The 15328-nt window shown below is 37.8% G+C and overlaps 1 protein-coding gene across 3 annotated transcripts in view; it reads right to left on the bottom strand.

Moving 5' to 3' along the window:
* TUNAR (TCL1 upstream neural differentiation-associated RNA) overlaps nt 1-15328 on the bottom strand; it is a 162447-nt gene that overhangs the window by 37286 nt on the left and 109833 nt on the right. Inside the window, exon 1 of one of the 3 annotated variants that reach the window (XM_058025424.1) lies at nt 195-729. The exons of the other annotated variants lie outside the window; for them this stretch is intronic. The gene's annotated coding sequence lies outside the window, so the exon portion shown is untranslated. Of the gene's footprint in view, nt 1-194; nt 730-15328 lie in introns of those variants that run through there. 3 annotated transcript variants of the gene reach the window in all.

Here is a 15328-nt window from a genome sequence, read left to right as displayed (position 1 = left end):
AAACAATAGCTATTGTTAGGCAATGGATTTGTAACCCGACAGACAGAAAATGACAATGTGCTATATTGCTAGTTTAAAATCCAGAGAAAACAGCTTGCCTTCATATCCAACACATTTCCCTTCGACACCAGTCCCCTGCAAGCCCCTGCTCCCTCAGCAAAACGAGCACGGGAGGAGAAGCCTGTGAGACTTACCTGTTTACCTTCAGAGGATGCAGAAGTTTAAAGCATCAAAGTTCTCATGATAATCAGTCACTAACACTTAGCTTATGCGGAAATAATTACATTCTTCCATCTTTTAGCTTTCTCACTGACTGAAAGCTGGTGATGGATGCCAGCAGCCTTGTTAAAATATCACTGTAATCCGTTCAAGCTCTGGAGATTGCTTAGAAAACCAAGTCATAAACATGCAGTGTAGCTTCACAAGCAGCTCAGCATTTTCCAAGCGTGCCCACGTCTTCCTTTTCCAGTGCTGTACTTCACAGAGCACTCGACCTATCTTCCTTTGGGTAAGAGAACACGGTTGTTGAAAGTAAATCCTACGTGAACAAAAGAGTTCTGTGGGTTTGTTTTCTTACATCAAATAGTTATTATTTTAGGAAAGGAGACACCCTTTATGGTTCTGCTTGCTGCTGTTCCCTCATGAAGAAAAAAAAAAGAATAAAAAAAGCTTCAAATGGAAAAAAGCAAGAAGCAAAGAAGAGGATACAGCAGTTCAAGAAGCAGCAGGCAAGGATGGGTGTCTTGTGATTGCTTTGAGTTAATACTCCTCAGGGGGAGTTGAAAAAAGCACAAATACAGCAAAATCTGTCTTACAGAGTAAAAATCTGTTGTATAAGCCAGTCTCTGGCAAAGTAAAACAGCATGTTCATCTACTCCATTAATTTCTAGCATGCCGGAGTGCAAAGGAAATTGGTAGCTTTCTGTTTACTAACAGCAAACAGGTAGGAAGGAAGAAAGAAATTTCAGTATGCATAACTTCTCTAATTGTTTCTGCTCTCCTGAGAAATGTATCAGATCTGTTATGAAAGCAGTATTTATCAGTACCACAGAACATTTTATCATTATCAATACTTTCTGGAGCATATGTGGAGAATGAACAATTAAGAGTGCTGCATACCCTAGATGCAAACAGCACATTTGTGACTGGTCTTCCAGTAGCTTAAATGTAACAGGTCTTTGGGCTCTCTGGAAAATATGAATATGAAGAACAAGAATCATAAGTACTAAACACTTTGGAGTAACTGACCTAATTACTGGCACCAAGTGATGGGAACTTCAGCCTAAAAACCTTAATTCAAATCTCCCTGAAGTCCATTAAAATACATTTTGAGAGGCTGTGGATGAGGACCTTTGCCAGCTGGCTCCTTTGTCCCTGGGCATCAAAATGCAGCTAGATCACAAAATCACCAAAAACAACTTGGAAGGAGCTGGTTGAAACCCTGCTCTGACCTGAAGTTGTCCTGGATGTGACAGTGTGATGCTGGGTCTGAATCTGCTCAGATAATATATGCAGCACAAACACATGCCTGTTCCTTCAGGGCCAAGAAGAAAACAGTCCATTTATTTGTATAATGAGCCCAGTCACAGACCAAAATGCCACTGAGCCAAATGCTATTCAAGCAGAAAACAAAGAAACTCCTCAGCTGCATGAATTTACTGTCCAGCTGTCACCTTTCATACTTTCCACACATACTACCCACCTGCAGTGCCACCAAATCTTGCAGAACACAGTGTTCTTGACTTTAAAGCTTTCAAGTTATTAACCCTGCTATACTTTGGGTCATTTTTTCCCCATAGCAGAGCTTGATCTCACCCTTTCCAATCACTGAAACCATGATATTTTGAAAAAAACAATTATCTCCTCTTTCCATTGCACCTTGTTGTTAGAGAGGTTGGAGTCAAAGTGCACCTGTGTTATACACTGAAAATATGGGGGAAAATAAACAGAGCTATGTTTGATATTTAAGCTCTGAGGAACTACACATGCCAGATACAGCAAATACCACATCCTTGGCACAGAACAAATCACTGATAGCTCAGGGCTTTGCCTCAAAATGCTGTAGGACTTAGTTGTGTATTCCTCTTTTCCATAGTCACAATTCTGCATTCTGCTGCAATCTGAGTATTCTAGGCTTCCATGTTCATCGAAAACTGTCTTCTACTTGAGGGAGCTTTGGGGCTGATCCTGTAGGGAAAGCATTTGCTCTTATGTCCCTGAGCATTAGATATGCTGATTACTCTCTATATCTGATGCCCAGGTGGAGGGCAAATACTCTCTAGATGCACAGCAACCCCGCTGACTTTGGAATAGCCACGTATAGGAAAGTGAGAATACATTTTTTTGAGCATTGAAGAGAAAATCCCAGCCAGAACAGAAAATCCCTCTGTAACAGCCTGTTACAGAGCTTGCAAGGGTTTTTAGGGTGAAGAGAGAGACGAGAATGTTGACTTCATGTTCAGAAGGCTTGATTTATTATTTTATGACATATATTACATTATAACTATGCTAAAAATTATAGAGAGAAAGTTCTCAGAAGCTAGCTAAGCTAAGAATAGAAAAAGAACGAATAACAAAGGAGCTCTCTGATTCTGTCTCAGAGAGAGTTCGGTCTTGGATTGGCCACTAACTATACACATCTAACATGGGCCAATCACAGGTGCTCCTGTTACATTCCACAGCAGCAGATAACTATTGTTTGCACTCTTTTTCTGGGGCCTCAGCTTCCTAGCAGGGAAAATCCTAAAGAAAAGATTTTTATGAAAAGATGTCGGTGACAACAGCCCAGTCCAGCAACTTTCAGTGACATCTTGTGTTGTATCAATGCCATTCAGACCTTACTGGGTCCTAAGAAAATTTCCCTCCTCTTGTCAGCTTTTCCCTCTTCTGGTCAGCTTTGGTTGGGTGTCTGAGCCCTCTCACTGGCACAGGGCTGCTTTCCAGAGCACCACATGCAGCACCCCTGAGATGAAAAGGCAGTAAAGCAGCAATTGCATCACCTAACACAGCACATGCAAGCAAAGTGCACTTCCACCCACAGAGAAGCTGTCACTGGTGCAGCTTGCAGTGCTTTGTGCCAACACTGGCCTGAAACCACGGATGAGGGGCTGCTCCAGCACTGCCCCTGCAATAAAGCCTCTGCTCTTACATGGCAGAAATCTCAATGCACCTCCTCTTTTCAACTCACATTTGACTTCTAAATATGCTTGCAATGCATTGTGTATTTTTAGCATGCCCAGGGTACCTATTTTGGGTTACCAGCCTGAGAAATCATTGAAGAGGTCTGATGTTGAATGAACCTTTGAAGACTGGTGCATTTAAACACTGGGCAATAGGAGAAGAAAAAAAATGAGAAAGACAGGTATAAGATATCAGTAGCTTCTTCCAGAAACAGAGGTCAGTGGCCATGAAATTTGTCACTATCTTGTTAAGCATCAAGAACTTCAATGTTTTGACACTACAAAGTGCACCTGCCTCTGGAAATTATTTTGAATGTCTGCATTATCTCTCTTCCATCAGATACAATAATCTTTGTGCAAAAATATTTGCTTTATATTCTGCACAAGATTCTTCCAGCACTCAAAGATACATTTTGGGAATAGAGGTCAACGTGTGTATGTCCCAAAGGTAGGATATTAATAACACTGGAAGATCTATAGTTTTCCATAAGACATGGCATTTCAGCTACTGACTGTGAAAAACTGAATTCGTTCCAAGGGTTGTTTTTGCATAGGAAGGTGACACTATCCTTGCAGAGGACTTGTGGGTATTCCCTTCTCATCCTGGGAGAGTCTGGCTGTCCCAGAAAGGACTCTGAGCATCTTTAGTGTTTTATGAAGGTCAGAAGGAACAGTAAGGGTATACAAGCTCCTCAAGGAGCCAGGATCCTAACAAGCATAATATAATGCTGTATTGTGTCATCTAGATTTTCCTACATGCTATTCTATCATGAAAAAAGCCTTGGACAGACTGGGATCAATTAATTTTATGAAATACATGCATCTCCCCAAGCACAAAAGACCTCCAAATATTCTTTTTCTTTGTATCCTGCTCAGAGAATCCTCATCAAAGCAATTCTTTCTCTGTATCTTGGCAAGCTGTTTTCATTAAAGAGTATACCCTGCATGATTTTCTCAGTGAAATATAATCAAATGGTAAAGCAGTCCCAAGACCAAAAAGAAAATACTAAAAAACATAGCTACTAAAAGTTAGCACTGTCCAGGGTGCAAAGCCTTGAGAGAAAGAACAATAAACAAGAAACACAAAGATAAACAGAGGTGGAAATTGGTGTCTTTAACAATAACATTACTTTTATTTCTAGCCAGAAACATAAATCCTGATGCACTCTGTGCATATCCATATTCATATCTGGAATAAATTTATTTGTGCTTAAAGAACAAGTCCCAGTCCATGAGATTGAGGAAGCTGAGTCTACAGCTCAAGATTCAGTTGTGCCTTAAGTTCAGCCATATTTTAAAATAAAAATCTGTGATCACTTCTACTTGTAGCTGCAGCAGCAAGAAATTAGAGAATTGTGTTTAATTTTGATTAAGCTCAAACAGTTCTTTTATGTCAGATACAAAATCAGTTCTAACACTGCAGAGCTGGACATGCTGCCATTGGGCTATCTGGTGTTCCCTGTAAAAGAGTAGAACCTGTAATTAAACATGCCCGTATCATGCCAACACATGTGCCAACATGAATCTAAACCGACAAACAGCTTTTTATTTATTGCCCTGTGCTCAGTGTAAGTGCCCAGATATGAGAAAGTAAGTGCCAAGCTTGAGAGAGAGGCAGAATTTTCTTCATGGTTCAGAAACAGAAACCCTTTATCAAAGGAAATTATTCTGGTCTTTCAGCTGCTTTAAGAGAAGGTTACAACACATTTCTTTCAGACACCATGCATGTGATGGATGGGGGAATACTGTAATAAGCTGCCAGGATATATCGATATAATGCCATTTTTTCCCTCAGACTTTCATGAACTCTATAGGGTCCACTCTGAAGTGAGCCAGGTCCATTAGCTCTTGAAAAGAAAAAGTTCTAAACTGCTCAATCCTCAGAACCCTAAAAACAAAAGATAAATTACAAAATGGAGGTGAAACAGAAAGAGGATGATTGAAGGCCAAATCAAGAATAAAACTAGTAGTGGAAAGGCTAAGGGCAGGGCTAAAAAATAGACATGTTGGGGAAAAAACAATCTATGGGAAGAGAGTTAAAGGTATAGGTTGAGGAGGCAAATGGATGACAGCATTGAAACTGATGTTAAAAGGAGAAAGGTGTGAAGCAAACAGCCTGGGATCCTGAATTCAGGTAAGAAGGCAGAAGATACCCCAAACTGCAAATAGATCATGTCATGGAATTCACTGCTCAGTTCAAATTCCCTTCTGATCCAATCCCTGGCAAAAATTGGGGGGAAAAACAAGGTGAGAATTATTTTAATTTGATTTCTTATCTTAAACAGTTTTAGCTGGTCTTTCTGCACTAAGATTTTAGTAAGATTTTTTACTGAAGTCAATTCTTTCAGCTGTTCTGTGTTTGCTACATGCCATAGAGGTGCCAGGGATCTGGATACCCAGAACCAAACTACTTTATCACTGAGGACTGGGTCAAGTTCTTGAAATCTGCACTGAAGCAATTTCAGCAAATACTGCTTCACCCTTTCAATGCCATTTTCAAATTAAAAGTAACCACCACCAAGCGGCCAAAGGAACTGTTTAAGCTATGTAGTTCTCAGTGTACTGATATGCATTAGCTATGATCTTATGGATGGTTACACTGTCTCCTCTGACCAGAACAGCAATTTCCAGCTCAAAAGTATGCAAAAGTTGAGAGTGCCTGCTTTTAACTCCTTTTGACTCCCCAAACCACACCAGTTTATATTTTTCCTGGTTTCATTTTTAATAACATGCATTGTTTTCCACCAGGTGCTACTCATTCAGTGAGTGTAAGAGATGTCCAACTAGAATCCCAAAGGGATTGCAACCATGGATGTAATGGCAACAGGTGTGGGACTATTATATTTTACAAATATAAGCTTATAGGTTAATTCAGGTAGGAAGGAACCTCAGGAGGTCATCTAGTGAATAACCCAGTTTCTCTTGCTTATCAGAAGTACTCAACTTGTTCCCAAGCTTAGCTGTAAGAGAACATTTTTACTTTTGCACCTCCTGAACAGAAGGGAATGACTTTGTTTCATTTCTTCTCAATTTTTTCTCTGACTGCATTCCTTCAGGAAAAGACAGTGCTTATTATGAAGGTATTACAATCACTCTCACTGCATGCTAGACTGTAAAGTTCATAAAACAAAAAATAAATGAACCACAGCAATCTTGTATCAGTTTCTGTCTTGATTCATGCATTGCACTGAGGAAGATTTTTGGGGTTGTAAAGAAAAAATCACATATGGAAGACTCAGCCCAGTCATCCATTCATACAACATTTGCATTATAGAGCACCTGTGACCAGTTCTTTCTCCAGAGCACTTCAAAGAGTATGTGCAGTGATATTTTTAAACTTTGAACAAAAAGAATGTTTGCATCCCATGTGACTCATTAACTCGACAGAGCCATAAAATATCAATCAAGCTACATGTAAAGAGGACTATAATGGCACAATGAGTCTGTAGTCCTATTTCTAATTAACATGGCTTAACTAGGCACAATGAGCAATCTCACAGTGTAAGCACACTCCTGTGACAGTCCTACGAAAAATAATCTGGAAAGGTTCAAAGGATTTCAGTCCAAAAACCTGGTTATTTTTTTCCTCATCACAACTCAATTTCATTTCAACTTGCAGCTTTTGAAGGGAACAGTCAAGAGCAGTATTCGAAGATGAGAGTCAGTATCATCATTACCCATATGCAAAACAGGGATAACATTTACTTCCCACAAAAAGACACTGTGATGTTTTCATTATCATTGATAAAATGCCTTGCAATCCACAGATGGAAAATAGTGTCTAAAGTCAAGCAGTTCTATCCATAAGAAAGGTTTTGCTTTTCAGTCCACAGACAGCCACTGATTGTTTTGGTCTTTCTTTTTCCTAGAGAATATTCTGTTGTTTGGTCTTTGGTTTGTGCTTTTATCCTTGTCTTTGGAATCAGATAACACTGGGTTCCAGCACAATGCTTTGCACATTTGCCATACTGAATTTTAAAGAGTCCCACCATTTTATGAAGTCAGGAAGAAAAATTTCAGTTAGGGAAATGCTAGTACCATATACATTACAAAATAGGAGGTTTTAGGTCTGCAGACTCACAATCTTCACCAAAAAGTAATACTACTCATCTCTAGTGATCAGATTTTTAAAATAGTTATTCTATTTTTTTAATATCTCTTGTATTTATCCTAGAACAACAAAATCAGGGACTTAAGCAAGGAATAAATAGTACTGTTACCCATATCTGTATTGTACCAGCACTTTGTCAGGAGCAGCTATTCTGAATCTGCTGTCCTGAGGCATTAAAGCAAAGGTCATGGTTACTTGTGCTCATGAAAGATTGTGTGGTCTTTCCCATAAGCTTCAGGTGACAAATGCAGAACCTTGGACAAAATCCAACTCAGGAAATTGCCTCCTAACTACATACAATAATTTCTACAATTTCAATTGAGTAATGTATTTTTCTCCACACTCCATCTTAAGCTCCTGTTCTTGGGCAGCCTTCAGTAACATGAACATTTTACACAAGAGCTGTTTTGAATTCTAAATACTCCTAAATAGTTAAATTTAATTAAAAATTTTAGCAACTGGTTTCAAAGGAACCATAAGAGCTCAAGCTTTTCTATTGCCATTTTATGTTGAAGAATTAACTTCTTGTGCTAACACAGCATTTTTCTAAACTCTGTATTTAACTTTACAATTGGTAATTTCTGGTTATTTTATTTCTTTTTCTCCTATGTATATTGGAAAAGAACTTCTATTTTAAGCTATCTTGTTAGAATCTGATTGGGAATTCTTAGCATATGGAAAGAAGACTTGTTCTTTGCTTTTAGAATAGCAGATCTAATGGACAATATGTTTTTAGTTGTTTACCATAAAGCTGAATTAGTTAGAGAAGGACAATGGTCAAAGGTGAGATACTTTCAGCTGGTTGAAATTGTAAGCAGAATCCCTGAATTAGCTTGTAATGCCATTACGAGCCTGAAATTTATGGGAAACATTAGGGCTAAGGTTCTGTGAATATTATGGTTGAAAGTTTTGGAAATACTTAACTCAGCAAAGATACCAGAGAGCATAATCCAGGCTTGCTGTCCCACAGTAATTTCCCAGCTGATTGTTATCTGTCAGTAATTTCCCAGCTGAACATTATTATCTGCTTCTCTCCAAGAGCAGCCCCTGGGCAGTGACCCTTCTGAGGAGGCCCTGGGTCAGCTGGCTCTGCTCCAGCAGCTTGAGCAGGGTGAGGTTTATAGTCAGTGAAGGGGGGGTGGCTGTCTTGGGGCACAAGGAGTGTCACACTAAATCACTTTTAACAGGTTTTGTTTTGTAGACACACATTGTTTCCACAGGTTTCCACACCTGTTGGAAATCTCAAACAGTTTTATAAATGTTGAATGACTTTCTTCTAGAAGATGCATATTTAAAGGCTACACCTTTTGTAGAAACATAATTCCCACACTTCACTTTGTGAGTTTTCCTCTGTATTATAACACCCAATATTGAATGAAAAATATATTTTTATTCTGTGAAGAAAAATTATCATCTATGAAGACATAGCCTGTAAAGTTCTTCTCATCTACTTAGGCTTATTTCCTTCCAACTGCATATGTTTTTTCTGCAGTCGGTTTTAGATAATCATATTATTCTCAGCTAAGTTTTTCAAATGATATATGAAGTACTTATTTTATCAAACAGCTGCCACCAAATAGTCTTAAAATGGAAGATTAAAATCCTCAAAGTCAGTCAGTGGCAGCATTATACTTGCATATACAATTTTAATACAGCCATGGGTGTAGCAGTTGTGAAGGCTATTTGCATATACTATTTCCTCAACATAGGACCTTCTTATGTTCTTAAAAATATATGTGAAACTCAGCAGAAAATGAAGAGCAGGTCAATTTTCACAGATAAATTACAGGGAATGGAAAAATGTTTGTCCATGTGTTTTGAAAACCCATATATTTAATACATTACAGTTTCTAATATGTGCTGGTGAAGTTGGGGTATGGGGAGGAAGGGAGAAGTGGAGGGGTCATGGGATAATAATCCTGTTTTAGAGGATCTATAATCTATGAGGAAGGTGTCATTTAACAGAAAACATCAGCCTGTAATTGCAACCCTAATATGATACACTATAAATTGCATGCTCAACAGTGCTCATTGAGCTTATCAGGGAGTGCAATACTCTGGGTGTTTACACGTTCTTTCAAAACTCTTCTATATCCAAGTTTGGGGTTCTTTTATTTCTTTACAGCTTTAATGGTCTTCTAATACTGTTCTGTGTTGTTTTGTTTTGTAATTTAATGTATTATATACAAACTCATGAGGATGAAGAGAACCAGCAAGGAATAATTTCACAAAAATATATTTTGGTTTATAGAGTGAGGAATAATTTAACAAGTATGAACACATACTATGAACAAATACTTAGACCTGTAATTTATTTAATCTCTGACGTTGTATTTCTCTTTCTAAATATCTACTGTACAAACTTTTCCCAACCAGTTCTCATAAAGTACACCACCATTGCATGGGTGATCATTAAAGATCATTAAAATTGTTTTCTCATTTGTACTGTTATGCAAAATTTCCATAATAAGTTATTGTTTAATGTAATTTCACAAATATTTTGTGATGAAATCCAGAACAAGGAGAGAATCCTCACTCATATTGAATGTACAGAAATGTTTCTTCCAATATGCCCATTTCTTAGAATGCTGTTCATCTCATAGACCTTACACTTTCAAGTACATAAATATCAGAAAGAATAGTGGTATTTATAACCAAACCAAAGACAATAGATATTTTTCTGCTTTTTATTTTTTTTTATTTCAGCTTTGTCCATCAGCTAGTTATTTAAAACTTCAAATTTTCTTCCCAAAGAACTTATTTATTCTTGTCTCTCCCTGGTGAAGATATAGGCCTAATTTATATGCAGCAAACACATAAAAATTCCACAAGATTCTGCATAAATATTTCTCTATTCTTTCATACAATATTTCATTGTTACAGAACTTGATTTCTCTGCAGTTTTAACTGAATACATGTTCTATACCTTTTAATAAATCATAAGAGAATACCTATTAGATAAAAAGAAAGAAAAGTTAAAAATGCTGATATGGATTTCCTATATCAAAAAAGATTTGCTATTTTTCCTGTAGCAAAAGAAAAAAAGAAAAAAGGAATAGCTCCTAAAAAAGAAAAAAAAATTCCCCTCTATCAATATAACAATTTTAGAGCCCATTTTACACATAACTTAATTCAACACACAGCAGAGATGCCTTGCCCGTGGTCCTGGTGTGACTGTATGCTCCAGGATTCCCATTATCTGTTTTTTTTTCTGATCAGGAATGGGACTTGTAGCTTTAAAAACTGTAAAGCTGTATGGTTTTCCCCTAAAAGAGCATGTTACAAGGATTAAGGCAACAAAAAAATTCATCTTAGCAGTTTTGTTGGCCTATGCTGGAGGAAAATTATAGACAATAAATATTTTTTCCTCTATTCTGGTATTTACCATGCTCTCAAAAACGATTATAAAGATCTTTTTAGGTTCAGGTTGGGAAAAAAAAAAAGAAAAAAAAAAGAAATTATAATTTCTCAATTTAGGGAAGTATATCAACTTCTAAATTATTTTAAAGTAGGGCAGATCCACCAAAAACACTTTTAGAATGGTAACTTTTCATTTTCTGGTTTCAGCATTAAAATTTAGAGATTAAATTCTGTTCTATTTCCCTCTAGTGACTACTTTCATTGAAACAGGATTTCATTCAGATTTATTGTGAAGTAGCAGAATGGGAGATGACCCCTTAAGGCAGCCACTCATTACTCTTGGAGCAAATTATGTAATTTCTGAATTTGATTTCCAGCGCTCATGAGGCATAAGACATGCTGTAGTTAAAAAGAACAGTGATGAGGATCTAGCATAGAGAAAGGCTTTATTCAAGTTCTCTAAAATGAATTTTGAAGATGCTTTTAGTTTTGGTATCTGCTGCTCTGTGAACATGTGTTTTGAGATCAACTTCCATGAATTCAAGTGAGACTTACCATTTTTCTCTTGTTAGGACAGGTTTTAGATAGTATGAACCAATTACTTCCACATAAAAAGCTGAATTCCTATTTGACACATATCTGGGCAGGCATTGGAAATTTTTAGGCATTGGAAATTTTGCTCCAGGTTTCTGACCTTTGAGAAATTTCACCTATTATTCATTCTTTTGTGTTAAGACCTTATATGTCAAAGCAGAAGGGGAAAAAAAACAATTCTAAGAAAAGCATTGCCAAAATTCTTTGCCCATCCCTTTTCCTTCCTTTTATAGCCCCAAATGCTATTAAAATAAATTAAAAAAAAGAAAAGAAAAATAGTAGTAGTGGGGAAAGCTTTTACAAAAAAACAAATGTTTTTTTTTTTTCCTTTTCTAACAGCAAGAGGAAACATTTAGCAATTGCCACAAGGGAACACAAGAAATTGTGTGTTCAGGCCTACTACCATCACTAAAGATAATCTCTTGTATTCCTTGAGAAAAATTTTTGACATCAGCTCATGGAGTTTTAAAAATGATTCTTCATCTGTACTTTGCACAAATCCCCACAAACCCCTGATGCTGTGCAAACCCTCAAGCCCAGCCACCAGTAGTGAGTGTGAATGTCTCTTTCAAAGTCATGGTAAGATGTGGATGATTCTTAGGTCATCCTTTCCATGTGCTTCCCAGACTTCCAGTCAACAAGACCATCTTAAGCCATGAAAGCTTCTGCCTGGCACCATGCTTTCTTTTCCAGAAAATGTGCTTGAAGCAGTGCAATGGTAATATAGAACTAAACACAGCTTTGTACAACTTAGTAGACCTTTCTTGATCACATTTGAGACCCAGAAGACACAATGGATTGATCTTTGTAGGTGTTATGCCTCTAATTACTGTGACTGAATAATCTTTCCCCTTTAGCTAAATAAGTTAAATCAGAACTAAAGCACTGTAAGTCAGTTCTGGAGGTTTTTCTTGGTTTCTTTTGGCTCTGTACTAGCCAAGAAACAGCACTCCAGGTTGGACAAGGAATTTTCCATCCTTCCAACCCTCACTGCATTTGCTTTGCCTACAGCTCTAATACATCTTCAGCTACCAGTGAACAAAACCATCATGTATCCACATGCATCTCTGCCTGTCTCTTGTCAGGTACTCCACTGAAAACAGAATTATAGGAAGTACTTAACAGAAGACCCTTCTGTAGTGAACCCCTTATCTTCTGAAATGTCTTTATTTCAGTGCAACTGCCTTTCCATTCACTTGATTTGTATTTCCTGTCACAGTCTAAGGAATTTCTATATTATTTTCGTTTCATAAATCCATCATATGAGATTGGTTTAAGAAAGTCAATAATATTATATCTTTTTCTTCATTCATCTTGAGCAAGAATATTTTTTTAACTTCTACATTAATGATGAAAAATTGACTGCAGCTTTGCAGAAGAATTTACTTATTAAAATCTGAATTAATCATATAAAAGGGAAATCTTCATTCCCTTATAACGTAGTATCCACAAGATCTGAAAAATGAGTTTCTTTGTCTTGGGTTTTGTCTTTGCTTTCATAACCTTGTTTATTTTTCTCTGCAATAATACTACTTCTGGTCTATGAACTATCCTGGATATAATATTTCAAGTAATCATTACATGGTTCAGAAAATTAGTCCAAATGTTTTATGATTTACTAAACTAAAATCAAAACTTAATTTCAGATTTTAAGAAAATACATGTAATTTTTGTTTATTTTCAAGGGGAAAATATAGGTCATTTTGTGCTTAAGAAACCATACTGAAGTAATGGGATTTATACCAACAGATAATTTGACTGAGAAGGTACCAGACTTTGAATGCTTCCATATTGCCTAATTTAATTATTTAGCAGACATAAGTCTATATATCTTGTTAGGCTCTCACTGAAAAATAAAACAAAGGACATATTCTCTGTGTATCAAGGATTACTGATATTATTCTGAATCCTGGGTGATGTAGGAATAAAAACCTGCTAAAATGTTGAAGGTGAAAGCAAATTGTCACGTTTTGGTCACAAGGACAAGGTGGACAATGCCTTTTCTGGGCAACCAGCAAAAATATGAAGAGCACAGGGCAGGTTTGGGGTGGACTCTTCCATCATGCAGATCACTGGGAAAACAGGGAAGCAGGAACATATTGGTAACAAAGTCTTATGGTGATGTATTCATTTCTACAAAAGCTTCAAAAAGCAAGTAAAGGAAAAGGTCCCTGACTGTGCTTCTGGCCAGCCTGGAAGAACAGGCTGAGATTGTGCAGATGCAAAGTAACGTGTCAGAGTGACCATGAAATAGATGACAGAATTAACAAGCCTCAGATGGCTAGAAGGGAGAACACAAACATCATAAATCATGGAGCTCAGGACAGCAGACTGCAATAAACACTTGGAGGTGGAAGTGCTAGATTTTTACATAATGTCAGTAAAAAGGGGAGTAGGAATTGGAGAGAACTGGTAGTGCTGTTAAAACAAACAAAAACAAAAGGAACAAAAAATATGAAAATTCATAGTATACTGAACAAAGTATCCTGAACTAGAGTGTCGACACTCTAGGAATAAAATGAAAGGTGAAATATAACTAGTGACAAAGTAAAACATAGGAGAAAATTTATTAGTATTAGAATATTAAGAAAAATGCTAGTCTGTTTCTCAACAGGAATCTTGAGAAGGTCACAGTGTTAATGTCATCTTTGCTTCTCTCTTCAGTAAAAATGTCAACTCTGATCTTACAGCTAAGAAAATGAGCTGCAGAGATAGAGATGAGTAATAAAACCAGAACAACAGATTGGAAAATAGGTAAATGAGAGGTTCCAACATAGGCTCAGTGGAAATTCTCCATAGGTATTTTCCTTAAGCCTGCCTTTTGTCCCACGGATGATAAATCATTATGTTTGAAAAGCAGTCAAAAATAAATTAGGCTCCACAGAACTCAGAAAAAACACATCTAATTAAACTACATCTAATTAAAACTACATCTAATTAAAAAAAAAAAAAAGGCTAGAGGAGAGAAAACTACTCAACCTACCTTCAAATTTAAAAAATCTTGAAATGAAGAGTCAAACAAACCATTCACAAACACCTAGAAGACAGAAAAGTCATGACTGCCTGCATGGACCTTTCAATATCAAATCATAGTAAATTAATCGAATTCTTTGTATGAGATCAGATTTGCTAAGGTGTAACAATGAGAAGTAAGTAAGACAAAAATAACCAGTGACAGGAGGAGTTGTTGGTCACAAGATAACATGAAGTTGGGTGGGAATGCTGTTCTGCTGAAAGGTGGGAAGGTTCTGCAGAGGGATCTGGACAGGCTGGATCCATGGGTCAAGGCCAGTGGTGTGAGACTCAACAAGACCAAGTGCCAGTTCTGCACTTGGGTCACAACAACCCCAGGCAGTGCCACAGGCTGGGACAGAGTGGCTGCAAAGCTGCCTGGTGCCAAAGGAGCTGGGGGTGCCCTCTGACAGCAGCTGAGCATGAGCCAGCTGTGCCCAGGGGGCCAAGAAGGCCAATGCCATCCTGGCCTGTGCCAGCAATGCTGACAGGACCAGGGCAGGGGTTGTCCCCCTGTACCCAGCGCCTCAAATGCTGTATTCTGGGTTCCTCACCACAAGAGAGACATTGAGGGGCTGGAGCATTGAGGGCAACAGAGCTGGGGAAGGCTCTGGAGCACAAGTCTTGTGAGGAGCCACTGAAGCTGTTTAGTCTGAAGAAAAGGAGCTTTAGGGAGGGTCTTGTATCTCTCTACAACCACCTGAAGGAAGCTGTAGCCAGGTGGGCACTGGTCTCTTCTCCCAAGGAACAGGATGAGAGGAAATGGCCTCAAGCTGCAGTAGGGGAGGCTTAAATTGGATATCAGGAAAAGCTTCCTCACTGAAAGGGTGGTCAAGCATTGGAACAGGGAAGGGAACATGCTGCCAAGGGAAGTGGTGTAATCACCATTCCTGGAAGCATTTAAAAGACATAGAATGGCACTTATGGATATGGTTCAGGGGAGGGCTTGGCAGTGCTAGGCTGATGACTGAACTTAATGATCTCAGGAGTCTTTACTATTGTAAATGATGCTCTGATTGTAAAGTCAAAATTAAACTTCACTGATTTGAGTATCCTTTCCACAATAGAAGCC

The sequence above is a fragment of the Melospiza georgiana genome, chromosome 6, assembly GCF_028018845.1.
Source record: "Melospiza georgiana isolate bMelGeo1 chromosome 6, bMelGeo1.pri, whole genome shotgun sequence".
Lineage (NCBI taxonomy): Eukaryota > Metazoa > Chordata > Aves > Passeriformes > Passerellidae > Melospiza > Melospiza georgiana.
The sequence above is the reverse complement of the archived record's forward strand: the minus strand, read 5'-3'. Positions and strand labels throughout refer to the sequence as shown.